Source organism: Rhinatrema bivittatum, chromosome 5 (assembly GCF_901001135.1).
Source record: "Rhinatrema bivittatum chromosome 5, aRhiBiv1.1, whole genome shotgun sequence".
NCBI classification, from domain to species: domain Eukaryota; kingdom Metazoa; phylum Chordata; class Amphibia; order Gymnophiona; family Rhinatrematidae; genus Rhinatrema; species Rhinatrema bivittatum.
In genome coordinates this window covers 35,379,426-35,404,913 of record NC_042619.1, presented here as the reverse complement: position 1 = coordinate 35,404,913, position 25,488 = coordinate 35,379,426, and the positions used below count along the sequence as shown (strand labels likewise).

Genomic DNA, 25,488 nt, shown 5'->3' with positions numbered 1-25,488 from the left:
TTTTTCTCTTTCCCTCTTTTATCGACATTTTGTCCTACAGACATCTAGACAAGGAAACATAGGGCCATAGTCCAAAAGGACAGTTTTCAATTCTTTGCCTAAAGTAAATGGAAAAAAATATTTAATTGAGTAAGGCCCACAGTAAGTTTAAAGTTTAATTCCCTTGACTTTGTTAAAAGACAAGCAGTTCTTCCCAGAACAAAAGGGGCCTATTTTTCTAGAACAATTACATGCACAACAGCAGTTGGTGGATATGTGTTGATCTGAAAAAAAAAAAACCCCACCCCTACAAGAGTCTTCAAAATTTGGTGTGGACAGGATACCAAACAATGAAGTTATTAGGGGACCCACAGACAGAGACTATTTCCAAATATGAACATAAGAGCATGAGAGCATGCCATACTGGGTCAGACCAAGGGTCCATCAAGCCCAGCATCCTGTTTCCAACAGAGGCCAAACCAGGCCATAAGAACCTGGCAAGTACCCAAAAACTAGGTCTATCCCATGTTACTGATGCTAGTAATAGCAGTGGCTATTTTCTAAGTCAACTTAATTAATAGCAGGGAATGGACTTCTCCTCCAAGAACTTATCCAATTCTTTTTTAAACACAGCCCTACTAACTGCACTAACCACATCCCCTGGTAACAAATTCCAGAGTTTAATTGTGTGTTGAGTGAAAAAGAACTTTCTCCGATTTGTTTTAAATGTGCCTCATGCTAACTTCATGGAGTGCCCCCTAGTCCTTCTATTGTCTGAAAGAGTAAATAGCCAATTCCCATTCACTTGTTCTAGACCTCTCATGATTTTAAACACCTCTATCACATCCTCCCTTAGCCGTGTCTTCTCCAAGCTGAATAGTCCTAACCACTTTAGTCTTTCCTCATAGGGGAGCTGTTTCATCCCCTTTAATGCAGGAAGTCATATACTTTCAATTTTAATAAAGTACTCACATAAAAGAGTTATGCATGAAATGATTATAACACCTTAATGTAACTACTAGAAGTTATGTGCAGAGGCAGATATTTTATAATGCATGCATATATTCCTATTATGCAAATACTTAAACACATGTGTGTATGCTTTTAATCACCAGTTCACTAAACCTCCATCAGGAACCTAGATCTGCCACCACTTCACCCTGGCTTCCACCACTTAACCCAGATGTCCCACTCAAATGTTGCAGATAATAAACAGTTGTGTTTTCATTTCTGCGACTTAATTAGGAGGTTTAAAATCATGCGTACAACTTAAATAATGTACAATATGTGCAGCTTGTGTACATACTTCTTAACCTGGACATGAGAAGCACCTAAACCACCCTTTTTACCTCTTTAACATTTATGCGTGACATCGCTTTATGCACATACTTCAGGCTTTTTATAAAATGTTATTTGCACGCGAGCAATCTATTTACACATGTAACCTCCAATTTTATATGCTGAAGCCTTTTGAAAATTGACCCTATAATTTACAATAATAACTTAGCAGTTTAATGATTTTTAAAAACTGATATAGAGTATTGCTATTTGCGCTGTCTAATTTTGAAACAATAAAGAAGAATACACATTCTTCTGGCACTGCAATTTCTTTTATTTATGTTTACATAATAGGCCAGCAATAAAGTTTTGCCACAATATACTGAACCAATTTCTAGGGATGTCTTTCTACACTTTGTAATATCTGGTTGTCAGGTCTATAATAATGTATCTCTGGGTTAGTGCCGGCTATTTTTAAATATACTGTTAGGTTGTATTGGATTCTGTTTTCATAAGTTATCATCATCCTGTCATTCGAGAGACCGCAAATTAAATGAATGCCTTGCCTTACACATCCAGAACTTATCTGGGTACAGGTACACTGGTTATAAAAGCAAACAGTTCTTTCAAATAAGAGATAGGAAGCTGCTAAACACTCTGATAATACTGTGGCTATCAAACTAAAGGCATTGCAGCAGCAGCATTTTTTTAATTTTTCGTCTTTTTGACTACTTTGGTTTTGGCTTTTGGATCTAATAATTTCCACTTCTCACTCATAGATAATAAAACAGTCCCTTAAACTATGGGATGTTACCCTTGTTAATACAAATTACTACAGAAGGGTTTATTTGCTCACTGTGAACCAGTACGTATGAAATAAGTCGCTATTCAACCAGGTCATTGAATACAATTAATTTCTTTTCAAAGCTAGAGTAGAGGATGTATAGGAGGCCAAATTGGTTGAATTTGGGCAAAAATGGGCAGATGTGAGAAGGTGGGTACCCCACACAGTCAGGAAAGATTAGGGATGGGGAAACAGTACCAACTAGATATGCAGAGGGCATTGTGGTGAGAAGCTCAGAGGTCAGGCTGCTGTAAAGAAAGAGGCACGGAGAACTAGAGGCTGCTGGGAGTTATAGTCCCAAGAGAAACAAAGAACAAAAGACTGCTGGGAATTGTAGTCTTACAAGGATCAACCTTCTCGGCCTTTTGGCTAAGATCAAGTGTAGTATCTGTTCTTTTCAGTTTAATATCGGATATGTCCCCTATCTGGGGACCCTGTACTAAATAGATTTTTGAAACAGGGAGCAGGAACGAGGGCTTGCTTCGTCTGCTCCATGGAGGCAGCTGGGAGTTGTGGTCCCAGGGAGTCTTAACATAAAGCCAATCAAAAGGTGGGTACTGATTAGAGAGGAACATGAAACAAATGGAGAATAAAGGTGAGGTTAATTAAGGATTTCCTTAGAGAAACCAGAGTCCTTCTCAGTTTAGCTGACTGCCAAGGAAGCAATGTCAGCAAAAGAGTCAGAGGTCTCCCAAAGAAACAGAGACCAGTCAGATAAGACCGTGGCAAACTAAACTGCCATTCCAGGTGGAAAATATCCCAGTAAGAGGACTGAAAGTGAAAGGACTGCTGCTAAAGCTAGCCATATGGTAAGAGACAGCAAGGAAAAATGTTTGGTTGTGGCATAGAATTTATGCCAACCTGTATTCAGATGCTTGCTGTTTGTGTCTGAAAGGACTGTGGTGCCTTGGAGCATGAACCGGAAAATTAGAGAAGCTTTTTTTTTTCTGAAATGCTTGCTCGGGTTGTCTTTTTGGGCAATCCCACAGGTATTTGGGGCTGTTCACAGGCAGTGTCCAGTGACAGGACACAATAAATCATTTTGGGGCCATAGGGCTGAACTTCCTAGGGTAAATGGCTTTTGAAAATTGCCCTCCTCATGATCTCAGGTAAAGATCACATGACCTGTTGTAATACGATGGGATAAAAAATAAATGCTCTCAGGACAAACACTGTGCTGAACTTTGCAAAACTTGTTTATCAAGTGAAGAACAGTATCAGCAGGGCTTACGCAAGGGGTTGTGGGGGAGAGTAGCTCGTCTGTGCCTGAGACCTGACTCAACGGGAATGCCTGGTCAGCAGCCCTAGAAAGGTTCCCAGACCCAGGTGCTGGCTCATCCATGCACACGCACTTGTTTACTTAGCGCTATAAGAGATCAGGGCCCTCCGGCAAGCAACGGAGCCTCACCTGTGCACCTACGAGTGGTGCAAGATCTTTCCCGTTGAAGCTGTGTGCTCTTGTTTTTTGGTCGCACCGGGGTTCCCCGACCTGATGGGTGGCCGGATGCTGATTAGCTGTGTGCTTCTGTTTTTCGGTCGCACTGGGGTTCCCCGACCTGATGCTGTTTTTCGGTCGCACTGGGGTTCCCTGACCTGATGAGTGGCAGGATGCTGATTTGGTATGTATTATAGTCACGGGAAATGAAGTATGTGTGCTGTAAATAAAGCTATATTGTCATTACCGTATATCTTGTATCATAGTGTGTGTGTGTATGTGTTTAGTACTGTGCGAGGTCTGCCTACCTCCTATTCGGGCATCCTGTTACACCTGTCCAGTCTGCCTATTTTCTTTTCCTGCTGTTACAACCTCAGGCTTAACTTAAACATAAACCCCAGCTTCACATTCACTTTCCTGCAACTGAGTATCCTTTATCACTGCGAAGGGCAATTTTCCAAGTATTGCCTGCGTAAACTGGCCTATCTTTAACATTACCCTTACTCAATCCAGCAAAATGTATGCATTGGCTTCCACAATACACATTCTTTCATCTGGGATAAAAGGAGGCATTTCTGAGTAAAACTACACCCTTACATGGTATTTATTTACCTCCTTCCCTGCTCGCTTTTCTATTCAAATAGCAGGCACAAAGTACACAGGCACTTGTAGCACATGCATTTTTATGTTAACTAATGCTCAAAGAAAAACGACCTGAAGTTCAAGTACTCTCATGCTTAGCAACTCTGCAGGCTATTTGATAATTACCCCCTAAATGATGAAATATTTGAAACGCTGCAGACTTTTGTCATCCTCTATACTCGTAAACGTATGTCATCCCTTCAAAATAGTTTAGCAACTTTTTAAACTAGGTTCATAAATCTATTCCTTCTGCTGAAAATATGACATTTTCACGCACTGTACGAATTTGTTCTCTACTCTGAACTGTGGAATAAGCGTAATATAAGAGTTTTTAAATAAATAAATACACTCAAAGTGTGGATAGAAATGGAAGAACTGAAATCCCCCTTATACAGAGCTACAACTGAAAAAAAAAAAAAAAGATTCGTTCATTCATATGGTTGCACAAACTCACCATAACCCGAGCTAATCCTCTGGAATTTGTAAATTCAAATACTTATAAGAAGGATTTCACATCTCATTTTCTGACACATCCAAGGATTTATTACATATTCTATTGTTCTCATCATGGTTCACAAATCATTAATGACTCACAAATACAGTGCAATTTCCTAATAAAACTGAGTCTTGGGTAAGACAGACTTAACCCCAAGAGTTCAGAAAGCAATGGAATTATTAGCAGAAATATTAGCTCATCGCCATTCAGTTGCCAATTGTACCTCTTCTTTCATACATAAAAGAAATAGTGGGTCATTTACTCATCATGGTATTAAAATTTCCCTGGGCTACATGTGCATATAGATTCATTAATATATCAATCTCCAATTTCATGGTGAAGGTAAATTTTATTTCTTTCTCATTATACATAAGAAAACTAAAAAGTCAAAGGACAGGAGGCAATATCCTTTCATAGATAACAAACTGGTTAAAAGACAGGAAAAAGAGAGAACAATTAAATGGTCAATTTTCTCAGTGGAAAAAGGTAAACAGTGGAGTGCTTCAGGGATCTGTACTTGGACTGCTGCTTATTAATATATTTATAAATGATCTGAAAAGGAATACGATGAGTGAGGTAATCACATTTGCAGATGATGCAAAATTATTCAGAGTAGTTAAATCACAAGTGGATTGTGATAAATTGCAGGAAGACCTTGTGAGACCTTGTGCATCCAAATGGCATCTGAAATTTAATATGGACAAGTGCAAGGTGTTGCATATAGGGAAAAATAACCAATACTGTAGTTACACAATGTTAGGTGCTATCTTAGGAGGTACCACCCAGGAAAGAGATCTAGGTGTTGAAATTGTTGGCCCAGTATTCTGCGGTGGTCAAAAAAAGCACACAGAATGTTAGGAAGGGAATGGTGAATAAAATGGAAAATGTCATAATGCCTCTGTATCACTCTATGGTGAGACCATACCTTGAGTACTGTGTACAATTCTGGTCGTCGCATCTCAGAAAAGATATAGTTGCACTGGAGAAGGTACAGAGAAGGGCCACCAAAATGATAAAGGGGATGGAACAGCTCCCCAATGAGGAAAGGCTAAAGCAGTTAGGGCTGCTCAATTTGAAGAAGAGATGGTTGAGGGGTGATATGATAGAGGTCTTTAAAATTAGGAGAGGTCTAGAATGGGTAAGTTTGAATCAGTTATTTACTCTTTCAGATAATAGAAGGACTAGGGGGTACTCCATTAAGTTAGCAAGTAGCACATTTAAAACTAATCGGAGAAAATTATTTTTCACTCTATGCACAATTAAGTTCTGGAATTTGTTGCCAGAGGATGTGGTTGGTGCAGTTAGTGTAGCTGGATTTAAAAAAGGTTTGGAGAAGTTCCCTGAGAAGTCTATTAACTGCTATTAATCAAGTTGACTTAGGGAATAGCCACTGCTATTACTGGCATCAGTAGCATGGGATCTACTTAGTGTTTGCGTACTTGCCAGGTACTTGTAGCCTGAATTGGCTACTGTTGGAAACAGGATGCTGGGCTTGATGGACCCTTGGTCTGACCCAGTATGGCAATTTACATTAACTTGAATAAATTGATGTAAATTGGTTATTTACTCTCTCAGATAATAGAAGAACTAGGGGGCACTCCATGAAGTTAGCATGTAGCTCATTTAAGACAAATCAAAGAAAATTCTTTTTCACTCAGTGCATAGCTAAACTCTGGAATTAATTGCCAGCAGTTAGTGTTACTGGCTTTAAAAAAGATTTGGATAATTTCCTAAAGATTACAGCCATATACTGCTATTTCGGTAATTAATAAGCAATAGTAGCTTGTGATCTACCTAATGTTTGGTTACTTGCCAGGTACGTGTGATTTGGACTGGCCACTTTTGGAAACAGAATACTGGGCTTGATGGACCCTTGGTCTGACCCAGTATGGCATTTTTTATGTTCTTATGAAAATTTGGCTCACTGGTCATTTACTTATGCAGTAAATTGGGCAGAGATAGCAGTGAAAGCTAAGCAATATAGCAAACAGCTATGCTTAGCAAAGGAGATAGCAGACACAAAGTGGATGATTAAGAAAGGAAAGCACTGGGACAAAGGAATGTCTGCACTTTTGGCCAGGACAAGGAATGAGACCATTCCAGAATTGTTACTGCTACACCAAGACGGCAGCAGTCTGGTGATACTAAAGAATATTGACCTCATTATTAAGATTAAGAAAGATTTATCCCTTATCAAAGATGCATGGTTCTACATGATTCCCTGACTGATTTGGAGAGGGGAGAGAAATCAGATGGGCATCTTAAAGCAGAAAAAACTAAATAAGTAAAATGTTTCAAATAGTTCCCTAGGGACTGGTTAATGAGACACAAAGGTCAGGGATGTACAGCTATCTTTTTGCTTATATGGGATCCATTTGAGTGACATGGAGCTGGACATTTTAAATGCAGTGCTGCACAGGTCAATCAGTTCAATAATCTGGCTTGATAAGACACAGGGCGAGGGTAGTCTGAGTAAAATGAGGAATCACGAGCCCTCAACGTGGCAGGATCTCACTGGCAAAGAAGAGGAGGTACCACGGAAAGGAGGAAATCTTGGAGCTGAGCGTGGCACCTAAGTGAGTCAGGAGCATTTAATCACAGGGAGTGCCTGGACTCAGTAACACATGGGAGGGTGGGGGCTCTGGTGAATGAAACAAGGGGGTTTTTAGGCCCATTCAGAACACTGTAGGTTGTGACAAACTCTGGATAAGGAGGGACTAGGTAAACGAATAGGCCCAGCCATGCAGAAAACAGATTCACTCAAGTAGTAGCAGCAGAGGGGCAAAGTAATAGCACAGTGGGATGTTCCTTGTACAAACTGTACATATCTCTCGATCATGGAATGGCTTGAGATGAGAAGTGCCGCTCCTTGCAAGGTGTGTAGCCAAAACACTGAATTTTAGGATAGGTTCCTACCTTTAGCTAGTGGCAGCCTTTAGTTAAAAGGGTTTCTGGAGTTTTTCAAGCTATTTATAATATGATTACAGAAATCATTTTCAATGCTTTCCTCTTGCTATGTTATTTCCACTTAAATTACTGGTGTTGATTCTTACATTCACATGGGGAGATGAAGAGGATGAGCAAAAGGTAAGTGAAATGACTCTATGCTATGAGCTACGGATAGGCAATACACCTCCATCTGTACAATTATTCATCCTAAAGAAAATCTTCCAGAACAATACATATTATTTTCTGCTGCTCAAGCAATGCACATTAATAAACCTTAAGACAATAAGCAGAGACCACTGGAGAAACTCTGCAGTAATTTATATAAGAAAGACTGAAATCTTGGAAATCTTGGACATGAAAATAAATACAGCAGAACATCTTACATTCAAAGTGTGATTATCCAAAATATCCAATTATTAAAAAAAAAAAAAAAAAGAAAGGCTTCATCTTGTATTTGATATCTGGAAAAAAATGTTATTATTCAAAAATTGGCTGACTTCTTATGTTTCATAATCTGGAAAATTCCCATTATCCATGGGAATTATTTTTTCAAGAAACTCTTGTTAGAGTGAAATTCTATTATCTGGAACAAGTGTGGCCCTAACCATGATGGATGAAAGGTTCCCTGTTCTAACCTGGAAAGCTGAGGCATGTGATAGAAAGAAAGCTCTTTTATCCAGTGTCCATGGAGGGGTTGGGTGGGATGGGGCTGGGGGAATATGGGGTGCTGGGTACTGTGAGCCATTTATGTCATTATCTTATCCCCCAGTCTCCAGGCAACGTCATGCATGGAGCCAGAGAGGAGGGGTTGAGGCTCCAGTGGACAGAACACAGAAGAGATCAGAGAAGAGCTATCCTGGTCCCTAATCCAGCCCCTCTCTCTGTCATTTCTCATCCTTTCCCCTCTTCTCCTGTCCCTTTCAGGGAATGGAAGAGGAAGGGGGATGATACTTGATTGAGCAGAGCAGAGAGAGAAATTACTCTTCTTCCCAATCCAGCCCCTGCCCTCCCCCATCACACATATTAAAGTTTCTGCCTGGGGACAGTGACGGATTTAGAATTCTGCCACCCCTAGGTACTGTTAAGTGCTGCTGCTGCTCCCCTCCTCCAGACAAGGGACAATAGAGACAAAGATCTAAGTCACAGCCTTCTTTGCTCTGCTCTGTCGGCTCTAGGCTCATCTCATCCCCTCATGCTTGTTTATTTTTTTATTTTATTTTTATTTAACCATATTGGATTGCTCACCATATCAGAATATCCATCAGAGCGAGATACAATAAAACAAGTAACAATGTACATAAACATTATAAAAAAAACAATAAAAGAAAATAGTTACAAAGAAATAAAATAGCATTCTGCAAATAAATTAAAATTGTAATTGTCCTAAATAGCAGTAGGAGAAGGACACTTTTTCTAGCTCTCTCCCCTCCATCTTGAACCCTGCCCGCCTATTCAGGGAGGGGCTGAAGCAGGAAGCAGAAGGCTGTTCTCTGCTGAGTGAGATTCAGCAACTCTTGAGCTGGCCTGCTGCCCCCACAACAGATTTTTGCTGCCCTAGGCACAGGCCTAATGTGCCTTTTGGCTAATCCAGGCCTGCCTGGGGAGATGTCCGTTCACAGAGCACTCTGAATGGTGACATGCAAGATAATTGATTTTTTACTATTTTCTTAAATATTCATTTATGTTACTGATATGAACAAAAATAACTGATTTATCCAGTTTGAAACAATACTGCTTGTGCCCTAATTACTTTTTAAAGTGTTTAGCAAGGAAGAACTCCTTCTGATGGATGTAGGTATCAGTCTGGATCTGATCAAAGCAGAACAACAGGGAGTAGCAAAATATGTGAAATTCCAGGAATAAATATGTGATATAAAGAGATTGTAAGGCCTGCTTTTTAAAAATCAGTTTAAATAAATCAAGTCTTAGATGTTATACGACAGTTTCTGAGAGGTATCAGAATTAAAGAGATATTTTTTTGTGCACTATTCTCAATATTATTCAAGTAGAATCAGGCAAAAAAGGGTACTAGATAATTAAGGGGCTAATTTTCAGTGGGATCAAACAGAGCAGCTAAATATAGCTATTGAGATTCACTAGCTGTGGAATTATCCATGCAAAAAGTGAGTGGATCTGGATGCGTTCATGGTGTAGGGGTAAGATGTAGCTGACTAGCTCCGCTAATCAGAATTAGCAGGCTAAATTTACACAGTTAACCCATGGTGCAGAAAAGCTGCTCTAAATCTATCTCTTTTATGTGGTTAGACTTAGCAAATTTCAGCAGCAACCTAATTGGAAGGCAGGCTAGAGGTTTATCTTGCCATCATTAACAAGACGGTAGAGCTGACCTCTCCTCTCATCCCTAATCCCCCACCCCCCCATTTTGTTTTAAATTCCAAGTTTTGTATTTTAAATTTTCTATGAAAATGAGCAAATAACTGTGTGCTGGGAGCATCCAGGAATGCTAAGATCCCTGTGGAAATTTAAATCAAGCCCATGCTTGAGAGGCGCAGGTTGGTGAATTCCCCATAAGGATTTTTCCGGGAGGGTCTTATCTCTCCTTTAAATGCCACTTCCTCCTTTTGGTGTGCAGACGTTTTGTTGCTCCTGGGCCTTTCTTTTCCTACCTGCCACCCAGAAAATAATTGGTTGTATTGTTATTACTGGATTATCTGCATTGCTACTGGTTTGTCGCAGTTGCGTGGGTAACCCAAGTCCTAATGGATAATGTTGTAATTGTGCTGTTAAAGTTGCTATGTTAGCAAGCATTCACAGGGGTGGGGGGAGAAGAAGAAAGAGCAACGAAGCCACAGTGAGGGGGCTGCCAGCCATGTAGTGAGTACTACCCTGCTGGGATGTGGTAGGGAAAGACTTCATGAGGCTGAGGTCCACCATAGGAGGAAATGCACTGGAAGCCAGGGTTGGCTGTTAGCAGTCATGCTGGAAGGTGGTCAGGCATCCCCAGAGATTGACCCATTAAGGGTGGTGGGGTGGATTTCTGAAGTATGGATATGTTTTTTTATTGTTTTGGGGATCTACAGGCTTGGGTTGTGAAGTTGTATTGTTAATAAATGGTGGCCTTATTTAGTCCCACATTATGATTTTCTGAGTATTTTGTGATGGGTAGAAGGTTCGGAAGATGGTCAGCAGGTTCTAACATGCCCATGTTACTGGCTAATGTAGATGAAATTCAGTTAAGGATAATCAGCTAAGTTTTAACTAGTTATCTTAGATATATGAAGGCCCTTGGGGACCTGCTTAATGGGGGAAATTTTCAAATATTTTGCCTTGATGCAAATTCATGGACATTTTCTGCTGATAGACCTTGCACCTAGTTTTCAAAGGGAAAGGTCATGCACAACCATCTCAGGTGTAGACAACCCCTTCCTCTTGCCTTCCCACAATTAACCACCCACCCTATTTCCCTTTCCCTTTATCCCCAACTGCTCCCATTGTATTTGTAAGAGACAACTCTGTCACATCAATATTTGCAAAGAAGATCCTTATTGGATGTATATGGCTGCAGCATAAGTCAATATATACAACTCAATTGCATGCAACAATTCAATTGGTAAATATTAATTACTAATATATTCTCAATTTCCAGGGTTACCATGCCCCAATTCATCAAGTGCTCTATAGGATCATGCTACTGCAATGTAGCACCATTAGGAGTACAGGGCTAGTGAAGCTTTTCCCCAATTTACAAAATGCTCCATAGTATCATGCTACAGCAATGTAGTGCCACATTTAGAGATACAGGCATTTGAAGCCTTGTCCCTCAGGTTATCTTACAATTTGATCCTTGATCACTGATGGAATTCTCTGTGGTGTAACAAAGCCCTGGCCTGTAAAAGAGAGGGGTCATTCATTAAGCATGCCAACACAATTTATGGTGATACACAGGCCAATTCCTGCTGTCAAAGCCTCATCCCTCAGGTTATCCTACAATTCTATCTTTGATCACGGACAAAGTTCTCTGTGATGCAATGAAGCCCTGGTCTACAAAAGAGCAGGGGTCATTCATTAAGCATGCCAACACAATTTGGGGTCATGCACAGGCCAATCCTGGCCATCAAAATCGGACATTTGACAGGCAACTCATCTCACTCCCACTCACCAATGAAACATAGAAGCAGAACACCACATTACTTAGTATTCTCTGCCTGGCCAGTTTCCAAACATTGCACATGCCATGCCCCTAGGATGTGGTCAACTCCATCACAAGCCCTACAGTAATGACACTTCATTTGCCATGGGCACCCCACCAACCTAGCTGTAGCCATATCATAGAATGCATAATACTGCCTAATTCTGCAAGCCCACCGAGGCTCTTGGTCAACAACTTGGGAAGCCATAATAATGCTGTTACTGCAAATAGATGTTGAGAAGACATTGCCTCTCCCAGACCAAAGGAAGGCTATTGCAGATTGTTACCAACTTAAGTGATTGTTATTCAGGAAAAGTAATATCTGTTGCATTACTACCACAGAGATAGCGCAGCCCCTCCAAAACCAAAGGATGATCATTGCAGTTTATCACCAAAATATGTAATTGTCTCCCTTCAGGAATACCCAGACGTGCTATATGTTGCCACATGCCTGTCCTGTCTCCTTCCAGAAATCTGAGGGGTTTATTACATGGAATGTGCTGCAGGATATAATAATCAAAGGTGAATATGGTATCCCTGAATTATGAGGCCAAGCACCTTTCTCTAAGATAGATGAATAGCACATGGTGAGACCGCACCTTGAATACTGTGTACAATTCTGGTTGCCACATCTCAAAAAAGATATAATTGCGATGGAGAAGGTACAGAGAAGGGTGACCAAAATGTTAAAGGGAATGGAACAGCTCCTCTATGAGGAAAGACTAAAGAGGTTAGGACTTTTCAGCTTGGAGAAGAGATAGCTGAGGGGGGATATGATAGAGGTGTTTAAAATCATGAGAGGTCTAGAACGGGTAGATGTGAATCGGTTTTTTACTCTTTCAGATAATAGAAAGACTAGGGGGCACTCCATGAAGTTAGCATGTGGCACATTTAAAACTAATCGGAGAAAGTTTGTTTGTACTCAACGCACAATTAAACTCTGGAATTTGTTGCCAGAGGATGTGGTTAGTGCAGTTAGTATAGCTGTGTTTAAAAAAGGATTGGATAAGTTCTTGGAGGAGAAGTCCATTACCTGCTATTAATTAAGTTGACTTAGATAATAACCACCACTTTGACTAGCAACGGAAACATGGAATAGACTTAGTTTTTGGGTACTTGCCAGGTTCTTATGGCCTGGATTGGCCACTGTTGAAAACAGGATGCTGGGTTTGATGGACCCTTGGTCTGACCCAGTATGGCATGTTTTTATAATATAATCTGCATGCCTTATTCTCCAGTCCCACCCAAAACAAATCATGAAGAACACCTTCTCTAAACAAGCCTGCAATTTTTGCAATGTTTGTCCTTTTCTAGTGGCACACTTTAAGCAACTTGTGATGAGGAGGAGGGATTCCATGTTCAGCCACCAAATTCACCCCGATAAATTGCTATTTATCAGAGCAAATGGTTTTGTAGATTGTCCTCTGCATGGCATGGAGACCAGTAAATGAGGAAAGATGACAACTTACAAGTCACAGTAATTCTCTTCGCTTTTGTTTCCACACTCAAACTATCATCTGATCACTCTCTAGTTCCTTCCTTCTCTCCTCTGTACTTTTGCTCTCTCAGAAGCCTCTGCATTTGATCTTCAGATTCTTGATCTAGTAGAACCTGGGCAATCACATTGTCAGTACAGGTCTGACCATGATCTTTTGTACTTGCTAGCTTACTTAGATAAAATATGCAGTGCAGGGGACATTTTCTATACAAAAGGATATGTTCTTACTGCATGTTCTTCTGTAGTGCTAGTTATGAAATCATTAATGCGTTAAAACCTGCAGCTCAACATAACCCAAGCTTAATTGTCTCTGTTCAATTTCTATGCCTATGGTGTATATGGAGTATATTTTTATAAAGTAGATGTAAGTATCTTACAAGAGATTTAAAAAAAAAAAAAGCTTCTAGAATTAATTTTAAAAGCTACAAAATTGTAAATGTTCTTCAAAATAGATGCTCTCTATTTATTCCCTGCTATCATTTCAACCCTTCAGCTTTTACCCACTGGGGAAAAAAAAGGAAATCGGGATTTGTATTAACTGATTCTGATGGGTATCAGATAGCAACCAAGAATACAGATGTGCAAATCTATTTTCTTAAAAGGTATGTAGCATATATTGGTTTTTAATGTGTTATAGAAAAGAATAAAGTTCACATACAACCTTTAAGAAAGCTTCAAACGCCATATAAGATGTTGTCACTTTGTACAGTTAGGGTAGCATGAAATGTGTTAATTTATAAAGTAAACAACACCGATTGATAAAAATAATAAATAAACTGCAGATAATTGGTCTCTGTTTCTATCTTATTTGAACCATGCAATCCAATTTACAATTTGCTATTTCAAATTAAAACTGGGAAATGAGGCTGGATGTAATCAGAAGAACTCACATCTTGTAACCATGGCACCTTTGAAACTGCTTTTCCTTATCTCAAACATGACTGGTGTCCCAGATAGATTTTTTGACAGCTGTCACTGAAAATTAAAAGTCTGTGACAACCATGCCACTGTTATTCCAGTGGCACAGACATGGTTCATGTACAATTTGATCTGATAATATAACTTGAAAGTATGACAACTTTGTTAAGACTGCGAGCCATTGAACAGAAGTGAGCCTGTAACGAGCGGCAGGAGAAGTCTCGGTTGGGATCTATATTTAGTTACTCATATTTACGGTATACACTGGCTTGGTTTCATGCATTAATTCAAATTTGTAGTATATCGGCCAAGGATATGCAGAGCGTCCTAGCATCTTGCTTTTAGAATGTATGGTCCAAGATCACACTACAATAGCCAAAAGTTAAGAAATATGTATCAGTTACAATCAGGAGTAGAATTTTAAGAGGCAGCTAGCTAAGCCAAATTAATGATTATTAATGCAGCCCGACTGCCATGTTGGAAAATTGCTTCCCCTCCCCCCGCCTAGCTCATGTGACCAAAAGTAAGTGCGTTTTTGCATAACGTATCATTTTAGCTAGGAGAAAAAGGAATGGATCAGGGTCCAGGGTTCAGGCAAGAAAGGGAGAGCTCATGAATACTTTCCATCTATGGGGAAAGGATGCATGACATCCATGAGCACTTTTGTACCCATGATCCTTTGGAATTCAGCTAGCATGGGCATAGGGTACAAAGTACCCACAAATCTTGTAAGTTGCCTAATCATTTTCAACAATTGCCCTCTGATGATCTCTCTTGGACCATCATTTACAGATTGTAACATATTTTATAAAAAAAAGTCAGTTATAAATGTTGTCTAGCAGCATGAGTGCTGGGATATGGCTAGTTAAGACTTGTAAAATCTGAAAAAAAAAAAAATTTTTATGCGTGACAATTAACTTTAATGAAAGAAAACAGCAAGCGCCATTGGCTTGATTCTTGGGTAGCAAATCCCAAAAGGGAGGATAACTTTAAAAGAATTGCGTGCAAGCCCATATCCACACAAATATAAGCTCATGTACTCAAGCAGGTGAATTTTATATCATGCATGCACATTTGGGCATGACATAAACTTTAATGTGTATGCTGTGTGTGTATGTTTGCATACATTTTCATGTGATTTCTCTTTTGAGCGCAACGTATGCACATGTACACTCCTACAATGCGTAACTTACAGTTCTTCCGGGGTAGGTTTATTCAGCCATTCCACCACAAGTGAGGCAGTTAACTTCACCACCAAGGATGTCGCCTGCTTGTCATCCCTGGTAGTGGAAAATGAGAGTATGCAATTTCTCATCTGGGCAGTTAGAGAAACTTCCAGAAGAACAAGCAGAGATTGTCTACCACTAAAGCTGGTTCAGACCTGTTAATTTAATTGGCTGTTTCACAGGACAAAGAGTTGGATAAAGTAAAATAAGCTTCAGAGCACACATTGAAATAGCTAAGAGAAAGAAAGTAGTAAAACAAGGGTGATGTTAAATATGCAGAAAAAAATATTATTAAATGACCAAAAGACTAGCCTAATTATTAAATAATCCAGAATCCAGATGATTAGGTATCCATCCACACCTGCCATGCTTTCCCAAAATTCAATATATACCTTGTGTAGGTGGAATAGTAGCAGGTTTCATGGCATTAGGGACAGGCAGATCTGATCCAGGTTTTTCCCACATTGCAAATTCTAGGGAGAAACACTGGACCAGATCCTAAACTCTCAGAATTTATGGATCCCACTTTTATCTCAAATTACAGGTATCCCACTTGTTTGAATAGAATATATACATGTAAGGTACACGTATTTATACTGACAAAAACAAATTTGTGTATATTTTAGGGATGTGAATCGTTTTTCTGACAATTGAAAATATTTTCAAACTCTTCGGGGGGCCCCCGAACCCGATAAGAAAACCCCACAAAATTGTTCGTGGGTTTCTCTTATCGTTTTGGGGGGGCGGGAAGAAAGGGCTCTTAAAATAAACCCCAAACCCACAGGATGGCTCGCACCATCCTGTGCTCCTACCATATGAAGGCTTTTCCAACAAGCCTTCCCGGACAATTCATAACCACCTCTAACTCCTGTAAGAATGTGACTGTAAATATTCATTAAGTTATTTATTTTATCCCCATACAATTCTTTTACTCCCCACTGTTCCTCTTTTTTCTCCATCCCAGTTATTCCACCCCTGTTTTTTTTGTAACTGCTTCCCCTTTGCACCAGTTTAGTTCTACTGTTCTTTGCACCCCTTGTTTGTATGTAAACCAGCATGATGTGACTTGTTCATGAATGCCGGTATATAAAAAACCTAAATAAATAAATAAATAAATAAATAAATATGACAGGGGCCGGCCAATGGCACGGATACCCTTTCACATGCTAAGGGCAAAGTGCCATTGGCGCCATTTTGATTAGTGGCAGCCGATGGCTTGAGCATGGGAGATCGCTCCTGGGACCCCCGTTGGACCACCAGGTACTTAAAAAAAATTGGGGGGGGGGGTTGGGAGGATGGGAGATGCGAAAGGATTACATTTAAAGGGTTGGGGTGTTTTTTTTTTCCGGCACAACACAGCCAATTAAAACGGGTAAGAATCGCGGTAACGAAGATTTCCCGTGGTTTTTATCCAAAATCGATACCGGAAATGAGTCCGTTACTGATTCACATCCCTAGTATATTTTCTATTTTAATTATTTACACATGTAATATATACTTGTGCATACCCCACCTCTATACATATGCAAATACATGAAATTTACACATGTGCTGAGAGATCACTGGGGACCGGTCCCGATTCCGGGGAGATTGGTGTGCCCTTGGACCATGGCGTGACTGCAGAAAGGAGCTCCATGGAAGAGCCAAGGCAGGCAAGATGTGTCCAAGCATGGGCGGACAGGCTGGCCATCGGAACCCTAACCTCTGCCGGACCTGCACACACCAAAAGAGACCCAGCAATGCAATGCTGGTCTCTGGGGAAGCCCTCCAGCCACTCGATAGACCTTTTGGACCTGCTGCACAGGAGTGGCAGATGTGACAGGATGGACAGAGGTCAAGGACAGGCAATGGTACTGGAACATGGAACAAGACAGGAACTCAAGACGAGGATGCTTGGAACTCAGACAAGACGAGGATGCTTGGAACTCAGATTCAGGATGCTCAGATGTGGATGGAGATCAGACGTGGACTCAGGAGAGGATTCCGGATACTCAGACAAGGACTCTTGGAACTTAGAACTTGGATGAGATGAGGATTCTTAGAACTTGGAACTCAGACGGGATGAGGACACTAGGAAGTTGGATAAGATGAGGATAAGGACTTAGGATACTCGGAGACTTAGACAGACATTGCCTCTCAGGGTGCCCTACACAGCCGACGTGAGCTGGTCACGGACCACCCTGTCCAACTGCGCCCTACACAACCTGAAGAGGCTGGTCACGGACCATGCAGAGAGTGGGACATGCACAGGACTGAGGCTCAGGACAAAGGAGGAATCTGGGCAGTGCTCGAGGAAGGATCCAACTGGATGAGGACTCCAGCTACCGGAAACGATCGATATGAATTTACTCCCAGGAAGGTTAGCTGGAGACGAGGTCCGGGCCAAGGCAAAACTGAACACAGAGCTAGGAAATAGCGGTACTTCAGGATCAGAACTGGACAAAGGACATCAGGATCAGGACTTGCAACTTGGAACTTGGAACATCAGGATCAGGACTCAGAACTTGGAACATCAGGACTGGAATGTAAGGTATCGGATACAATGGGACACCGGTACCTCTGGACACCAGGACATCAGGGTGTATGGACATCTAAGGCATCTGAACATCAGGGACATCTGGAGATGAGGACATCAGGGACGTCTGGAACACAAAGCATGGAACATCGAGTACTTCAGGACCAGGGACATCAGAACTAGGAACATCTGAAGACTGGACATCAGAAGACAAAGATATCAGAAGACAGGAACATCAGGACGTCTAGAGACAAGGACATCTGGAGACAGGACATCTGGACATAAGGACATCTGGAGACAAGGAGACGGGATCCAATGAGAGACCAGGACACGGAACGAAGATGAAGACAAAGGTTCAGGAATCATGGATGAAGACAAGGAATACCAATGAAGAACAAAGTGCCTTGAAGAAGCGAGGAAGGATCACGGAGGTCTCCTGGAACGAAGAGCTGGAACAGAGAATCTAGGAGCAGTTCAGCTCATTACTGGCTCCTTGCGAAGGCAAAGGCAGAATGAAGGAAGGCCCTCTTTATAGGGCTGAAGTGGAAACACCTTGGAAACGTCAGCAGGAGGAGCCCAGGAGGACTGCCCACTGCTGACCCTTTAAATAGGGCAGAGAGGCGCGGCCTCATGCCTAGGAGGGAGCAGGACCTTGGAGAGCGGTGTCCATGCTGCAAGGAGGAAGCAGGTCCTGATGTGAGTGGCTCCCTGCCATGAAGAGAGAAGATTTATGACGGCTCCCTGCCACATGAAGAGGAGCTCTGGAGTGGCCTCCAGGCTGTGGAAGAGGACTTGGTCAATGGCATTCTCCGAGCCATGGAAGAGGAGCTCCAGAGTGGCCTCCAGGCTGTGGAAGAGGACTTGGTCGATGGCATTCTCCGGGCCATGGAAGAGGAGCTTTGGGGTGGCCTCCAGGCCACAGACTAGGAAAGCAGGCAGTGGCCTAGCCGCAAAGAGTCGGCGGTGTCAGCGGTGGCCTCCAGGCCACATGGAGGATTAGCAGCGGCCCATGCCACGAGGAGTGGACGCTTTTGTGGTGGCCTCCTGGTTGCAGAAGGAATGATGCTGGCGGTGGCCTCCAGGCCAAGCAGGGAAGAAGGTCAATAGCGGCCTCCAAGGCCGCAAGGAGAGATAGAAATAGCGGCCACAGACCGCAGAGGAACGGGGTCGGCAGTGGTGGCCTTCAGGCCCCACTGAGGTGAGAAGCTGCTTGTGGGCCTGTTCCACAAGCAGAATCTGTTCCACAAGCAGAATCATAACAACATGTATGTGGGTCTAAAGGGATGGCTATCAGTGCATGCCTTCCTACTTGCACCATGTCCCAACACAGTGAAGCACTTGTGAGGAAGCCCAACTTCCTACCAAGGGAGTTTAATCTTCTTGTCCAGCATCTCATGAATGAACCTCAGTCCAGGACAGTGGGCTTATATAAGAAGGAGAGGATATAAGAGAAGAATCACCACATACTGAATGCAGTCTATTACAACCAAAGTGTGAATGACCTGAGCCACTAGTGGTGGGACCTCCAAAATCTCATGAAGAGAATGCAGGCCAGGATGAGAGCTGAGGGGCCTGACAGCCAGGTTACCTTCACTGCAGCAGAATGGATGGTGCTGAGCACCATTTCAGATGCAGCTGTGGGAGGTGTTGGCCACTTGGACACCACTCAACATGAAGTCCATCAATGTGAGTATTTTGATTAGGAACATCAAATAAAGTGCATATATGTAAAGATTTTATATATGTTTTGTACCATATATTTTTATATATGCTCCTGGTCCAATGAAGGTCCTGGTCACTTGGATATACAGGGAAGATCATTTAACACCCTAGGCCTCATGACCTCCCTGGGTTCCTGGACATGGGGGAAAAGCAGAGTAATATATTTGTTCTATTGCATTAGTAAGCATAGAAACTTTTTATACTCATTTGACATTCTCTCCTATTAAACACTTAGCACACCAGGCTTTTCATTAAAAAAAAAAAAAAAAAGCTTTATTTAATGCAGAGTTATAACTGATTGTCTAACCTTGAAACTTTTCTGTCTAAAGAAGTCACAGTCTCTGTATTCACACAAAAACAACTATATCTCTTTGTCTTGTCACCTTCAGACCCATTACTTTGGTCATATCTTTGGAACAGGCACTATTTCCATCCAGGGCCTTAATCATGAGCTGCTATGTTGGGTTCACTCTCATTAAAGTCCAGAACTGCTTGGAGCAGAATCAAACACCTAATCTGGTGACCTCCCTGTACATTAGTCCTCTGCTATTTGGACTCTTGTTCCGTGTGCCCTCCTATAACCTTCTCCTCAACTCTGCTCAGAGTCTCCATACCATCCCTATGCTGTCACTCAATGAAGATGCTCTACCCAATGGGGGAGTGCTGCATATCCATTGCATACTGCCGCAATGCTGACAGCTGACAGTCTAGGTCTGAAGAACCTCTGACCTATTGAAGGCACTTAGACTAGTAATAGGCATATGGTAATGCATCCCATAAAGTTTGTGGTGCAGCTAGAAGTACTAGATATGGACTTAGGAAGAGGTTCTGGTAGACAGAGAGACAGCTTCAGTGACTGTGAAGAGAACAAACCACATTGCATGTATATTGAAATTATGTTCATGCTTTCTTGTTGCAGGGATCAGCCACTTAAGGATTCATATGGACCAGGACCTATTAGCCCCAATGGGCAAGGCAGTGTTCTTGGATGCTGCCTCCTAGCTCTGAAGAGGATAGTGAGGAGGATAAGAAACCTTCAGAGGAGTACCTAGCCTCTGAGCGGCGACAGCCCATGATGAATGTTTATTGCAACCTGTAGAGTGAAGACTGCTGTGGTGGCCAAGATTGATGGTGTTTCAGTGTAGATGTGTGACCAGGGCAGCAAGCTCTCAGATGGAGCCCTCCCAACTAGGTCTCCCAGAGGGACAGGGGTCCTCAAACCAATCCAGCAAAGTCTCCTAAGGTTAAAAGAGGAAGCAGAGATAAATGTATAAAGACATTTCCCATTCAATTTAAACAAACTTAACAGTTTTATTTCAAGCAACAGTTATCCCCTTTTTAATAAACAATATTTTTTTATCACATTCAATGCCCACATAAAATAAACTCTCAAACTTTTACTTTCCTTATTTCTAGACACTAATATTCTAAGAACACAAAGCAAAGAACTCCGGAGTTCCAGAATTCTAATGAGCAATGCTGTCAGATAAGTATCAGAGAGTTTTAACACTCTTAGGGCCAGATTTTAAAAACGTACGCACGTAAAACCCTGGGGTTTATGCGCATGGCTGGGCCTTTCGCGCGCCGGGTCAATTTTCAAAGGGCTCGGTCACGCGCGTAACCCTCCGAGACACGTGTAAGCCCCAGGGCTAGCCAAAGGGGCGGTCCGGGGGGCGGGGGGGGGGCGGGGCTAGAGGTACCTGGCACGGCGGCCATTTGCAGGAGCAAAAGGTAAGATAAGAAATTTGGGAGTACTTAGGATAGGGATAGGGGGAGGGCGGGATAGGGGAAGAGGAAGGGAGGTTAGGCTAGGGGCCTTGGAAGGCCACGATGCGTCGCCGTACGCACTTGCATTAGTCTAGTGCCCCTTGCGTGCGCCGACCTGAAATTTTATAACATGCGCACGCCTGCGCACACCTGCATGTTGTAAAATTGCGCGTCCATGTGTGCGTGTCGGGTAGCGTGGGCACATGGACATGCGCTCGTAACGTTTGAAAAATCTACCCCTTAATATTTTTTTGACTTTATACTGCTTGGTCTCTCTTGTTCTAATTATGTAGGACTTGATATTTTGTGCTTAATTTTTTTTCTTTCAGAGCTGTTGACAACTCCTTCCAAAGCAGACCTTGCCAAGGTAAGTAGTATAAATTGTATTGTCTTCAGTAACTTTCCTTGTTCTACTCTCTCTTTTCTTTTCCTTTCTGTCTTCTCGTGCATTCTTTTTATCTTTCCTTTAATAGCTTAGCTCGGGCCTGGCTGTGTCTTTGCAAAGAGTATTCACTCATCTGTAGGCTGCTAGCATTTTTCACTCTCTCGGTGCCTGAAGTGTTGGTTCCTTCTTGGTGACTCTGCTCTTCCAGTGGCTTATTTTTCTTCTTAATCTTTCACCTACTATCCTACTCTTTAAATAACAAAAAAAAAGAAAAAGAAAACTATCTCCCTCTCACTAAGTCCCTTTTGATAACTAAAGTCTGTAATGTTCCCTTGGTGCATGTGTTCTACATTGGCTTGCTGTTACTCTTTTTGTCTAACTAACCAAATCAAATAATAATTAGTTCATCCCTACCCTTAGAGAAAGAACAGTTGTTCCTGTCACACTTGTTCTCTCTTTCTCTCTCTCTGTAGGTAAGGGAACTTTGCTTCATTTGTATCTTTTAAATGCAGAGCATTTCTGGGTGATGTTACTTTGTTAAAACTTCTGCTTTATGTCGAACTCTTTTTTTGAATCTGTTCCAAATTTGCTAAGAGGATAAGCAGCGTTTACGATAAGTAACCTCCCTCTTTGACTATGGTTAAAAAAAAACCTCTGATAAAGCAAGCTTTCTTTCAGAAGGGGAACTCACACCTCCAGTAATGGAGTTTGTCTCAGCTTTGGGTACACAGCCTTTATCTTTTTATTTATTTTACTTTGCCCATCAATTTCACAATCAGGCTTTCCAGTGCCAGTCTTTCAGCCTCTATAGAAACCTGCTCTATATTTCATGCGGTGCAGCTGTTTCATTAACAACTATTCTGCACTAAGTCTCCTTTACCTTTGCCGGGAATATGATGTAAGGAATCTCAATCACACCGCACATTCACCCTCTTGTGGAGCATACACCGTTCTTTCTCCCTGTTTTGTTTCTTTTATGCACTTCTAGGGCCTGTAAGCGGAGCACTAGGACAGCACTACTGTTCGGTTGTTTCAGGCTTCTCTCTCTCCAGATTCTAAACTTAGGAGCTATGCTAGAATCTTCAGATTCTTGCTTGTGATGATATCACGGCGTCGGGAACACTGTGGCTGTCTGACGCTGTTCCCCTTACACCAGCCCCTGAATCAAGTAATCCATATATATATATTTTTTTATTTATTTTGGGCACCCCATTTACATGGAGAAGGAAGAGGAGGAGGCAGCTGGCGAATTTTAAGATAGCTGGGTATATTCAGTGAATATACAGCTGTAGTTAGCCAGAGGAGTTGTTTGGTTAAGTAGCCGAAACCACTACAGTGGCTGAATATGGATCTCACTGTGCTTCCAAGAAAGACATGGGGGTAACTTCAAAGGAACGGCAGTTACAAGCATAATAACCTTCCCGGGAAGACTGGATGAACCATTTCAGTCTTTATCCGCTATATTTTACTATTTTATTATGTTAGCAGCTGCGCAATTTTGGAAGGAAAAAAGATTTTGAAGAAAAAGCAGGTGCCAAGAGTACAGGTAAAAAGTACCCAAAGACTTCGCAGCCATGAGGGGGTAGTATAAAAATTGCCCCTGGCTTTATGCTCTTAAATAGATGTTACACATTTGGCTGGGGCTCTGCTTGAATAAAAGAATTCTTGTAAACCAATTTTGCAAATTGTTTTTTTTAAGACCTGAGCAGAGGCATTTGAGGGGTGGGGTGGAGGAGGTGGAGCATAGTTGGCTCTTATGTGCCTACTTTGGTATTTTTAAAAGTATGCATATAATTGCATGGGCAAAAACTGCACCCTCTGAAGAGGCCATGCAAGCTAGCATGAGTGAATCTCTGTGTCTACCTGGCCAACTGCCTGTGAAATTTTGAAAATCCACATTGAAAATCCTTGGCAAAGTCTTCATGTTCAATATAGTTATTCATTTATTTGTTCACAACCAAAATGGAAGCAACATTTTTCAACACCTCTTACATAATAGGAGAAAAATCGAATCTCTTGATTGAAAAGTTACAATTTGATCTTTAGCTTGTTTGCATTGTTCATTTCTAATAAATATGTCGTAGCCCATGTAAAATGAGTTTACAAGCTGGGGGAAATCAAGTTGCCAATTTCTCTGCCCTGATTGAGAGATCACCTTTTCTTTCCTGGCAGCTTCAGTTTAGAAACACGGTAATTAGAAATGTCAAACAATGTGTGAGAACAACTCCCATGCCCTATGACTAAGATGCAGAATTTTCAGTGTTACAATTAATCTGGGATAGAAATGTCTGCACTTGAATAACAGAGCTGACAGAAAATTCATTAACATCATCTAAATTATATTGTAACTCATTCCACAACCCACGCCATTAAAATGCCGTGGGTAGAAAGTGGAAAATAATCAGAGGTAAGGTATGAACTGCAGAATGGAGGCTTGGAAAAATTAGGATATTGTGACTAACTAATACTATAGGCTCTGAGATGTAACATAGATAAGTCTAAAGTGATATTTCTTGGGGTAAAGAAGCTGTGTATCCCATATAGCCACGCTCGGGAAGGCTGCACCAATTCCTTTCAAATATGAGCCCCAGCAGATCTTGAAGGAGGATTGGATTGAATATGCTGCTATATTTATATACGGTATATTATCTCCTCAACTGAATATCATATCTTTAATGGAAATAGTTGAAAGACCATCATAAACAGAACACCACCATATTCACGATGTTCTGCTGTGGTGGCAGGTCCCCTCTATAGTCACAGACATTTACAGAACTCTTTTTTTCATGTTTTTTTCTTATGCCTGTAGAGATCCTGTCAGAATCCCACAGTCATTCAGAATATTCCATTTGTGTGGGAAGGGATGTGTGAATAATGCGGGCTTCAACATGCTGAGAGGATTTTAAAAGTTTTCAAAAATGGGTGGGGTGTTGTCTGGGCTGGGCACGGGTGTTTCAGGGCAGGAACCAGAGATGTGGGCATGCGCCCAGAACCCCTGCCATTTTAAGTATACTACTGCTATGGAGGAGGCACAAGTTATAAAATAAAGACAACTAGACAGATTTATGGGGTTTTAATGGTCTGGGGTAACTGGGGAGAGTGAATGCTATTAAACTAGGGGGGTTTGGAGGAACTCTCTCTTAATTGGGTGAACTGGGGATGAACTGCTAAAACTGGGAATGTTGTCTCCATTTCCCCTTTTTAAAATCCCCCAACATACATGGTAAAAGCTTACAGCTATATAATGAAGTATTTAGTAGGCAAGCAAATTGTCCACCACTTTGAGGGATAATACTGTAAAATAATACCCAATTTATTCTAACATCTAAAGGTTCAATGTGTGCTTGATGGCAGAATGTGTGGATGTGTGTGCCTTATCTCTGCTAGTGTCCTTGTTTTGTCTACAGAAATGACTTGTTCAGAGACATTATCATTTCTTTTTCTTTTTCTCCTTGCTCTGCCTCTCCCTGTGCACCTCAGCATCCTTCTAACTTTAGTCACCACCTTATCACATGGTTTTGCCTCCTTGAGATCATCAGACATGATCACCCTAAAGGGCATATTGGTACCTCATCCTCTACAGGTCCTGGTCCCTTGGATTTCTGCATTGAAAATGGATTACCTATTTTGTGCTTTTTTGTATTTAATCTTAACCACTATGCATAACTCTATGCTCAAGCTTTC

General features: G+C 41.5%; 1 non-coding gene across 1 annotated transcript; it reads left to right on the top strand.

Annotated features, from left to right (window-relative positions):
- Positions 1 to 2,450: 2,450 nt before the first annotated feature.
- LOC115093145 lies at positions 2,451 to 2,638 on the top strand. Its single transcript, XR_003857181.1, has one exon. It is a non-coding gene; the product is annotated as a U2 spliceosomal RNA (small nuclear RNA).
- The last annotated feature ends 22,850 nt before the right edge of the window (positions 2,639 to 25,488 follow it).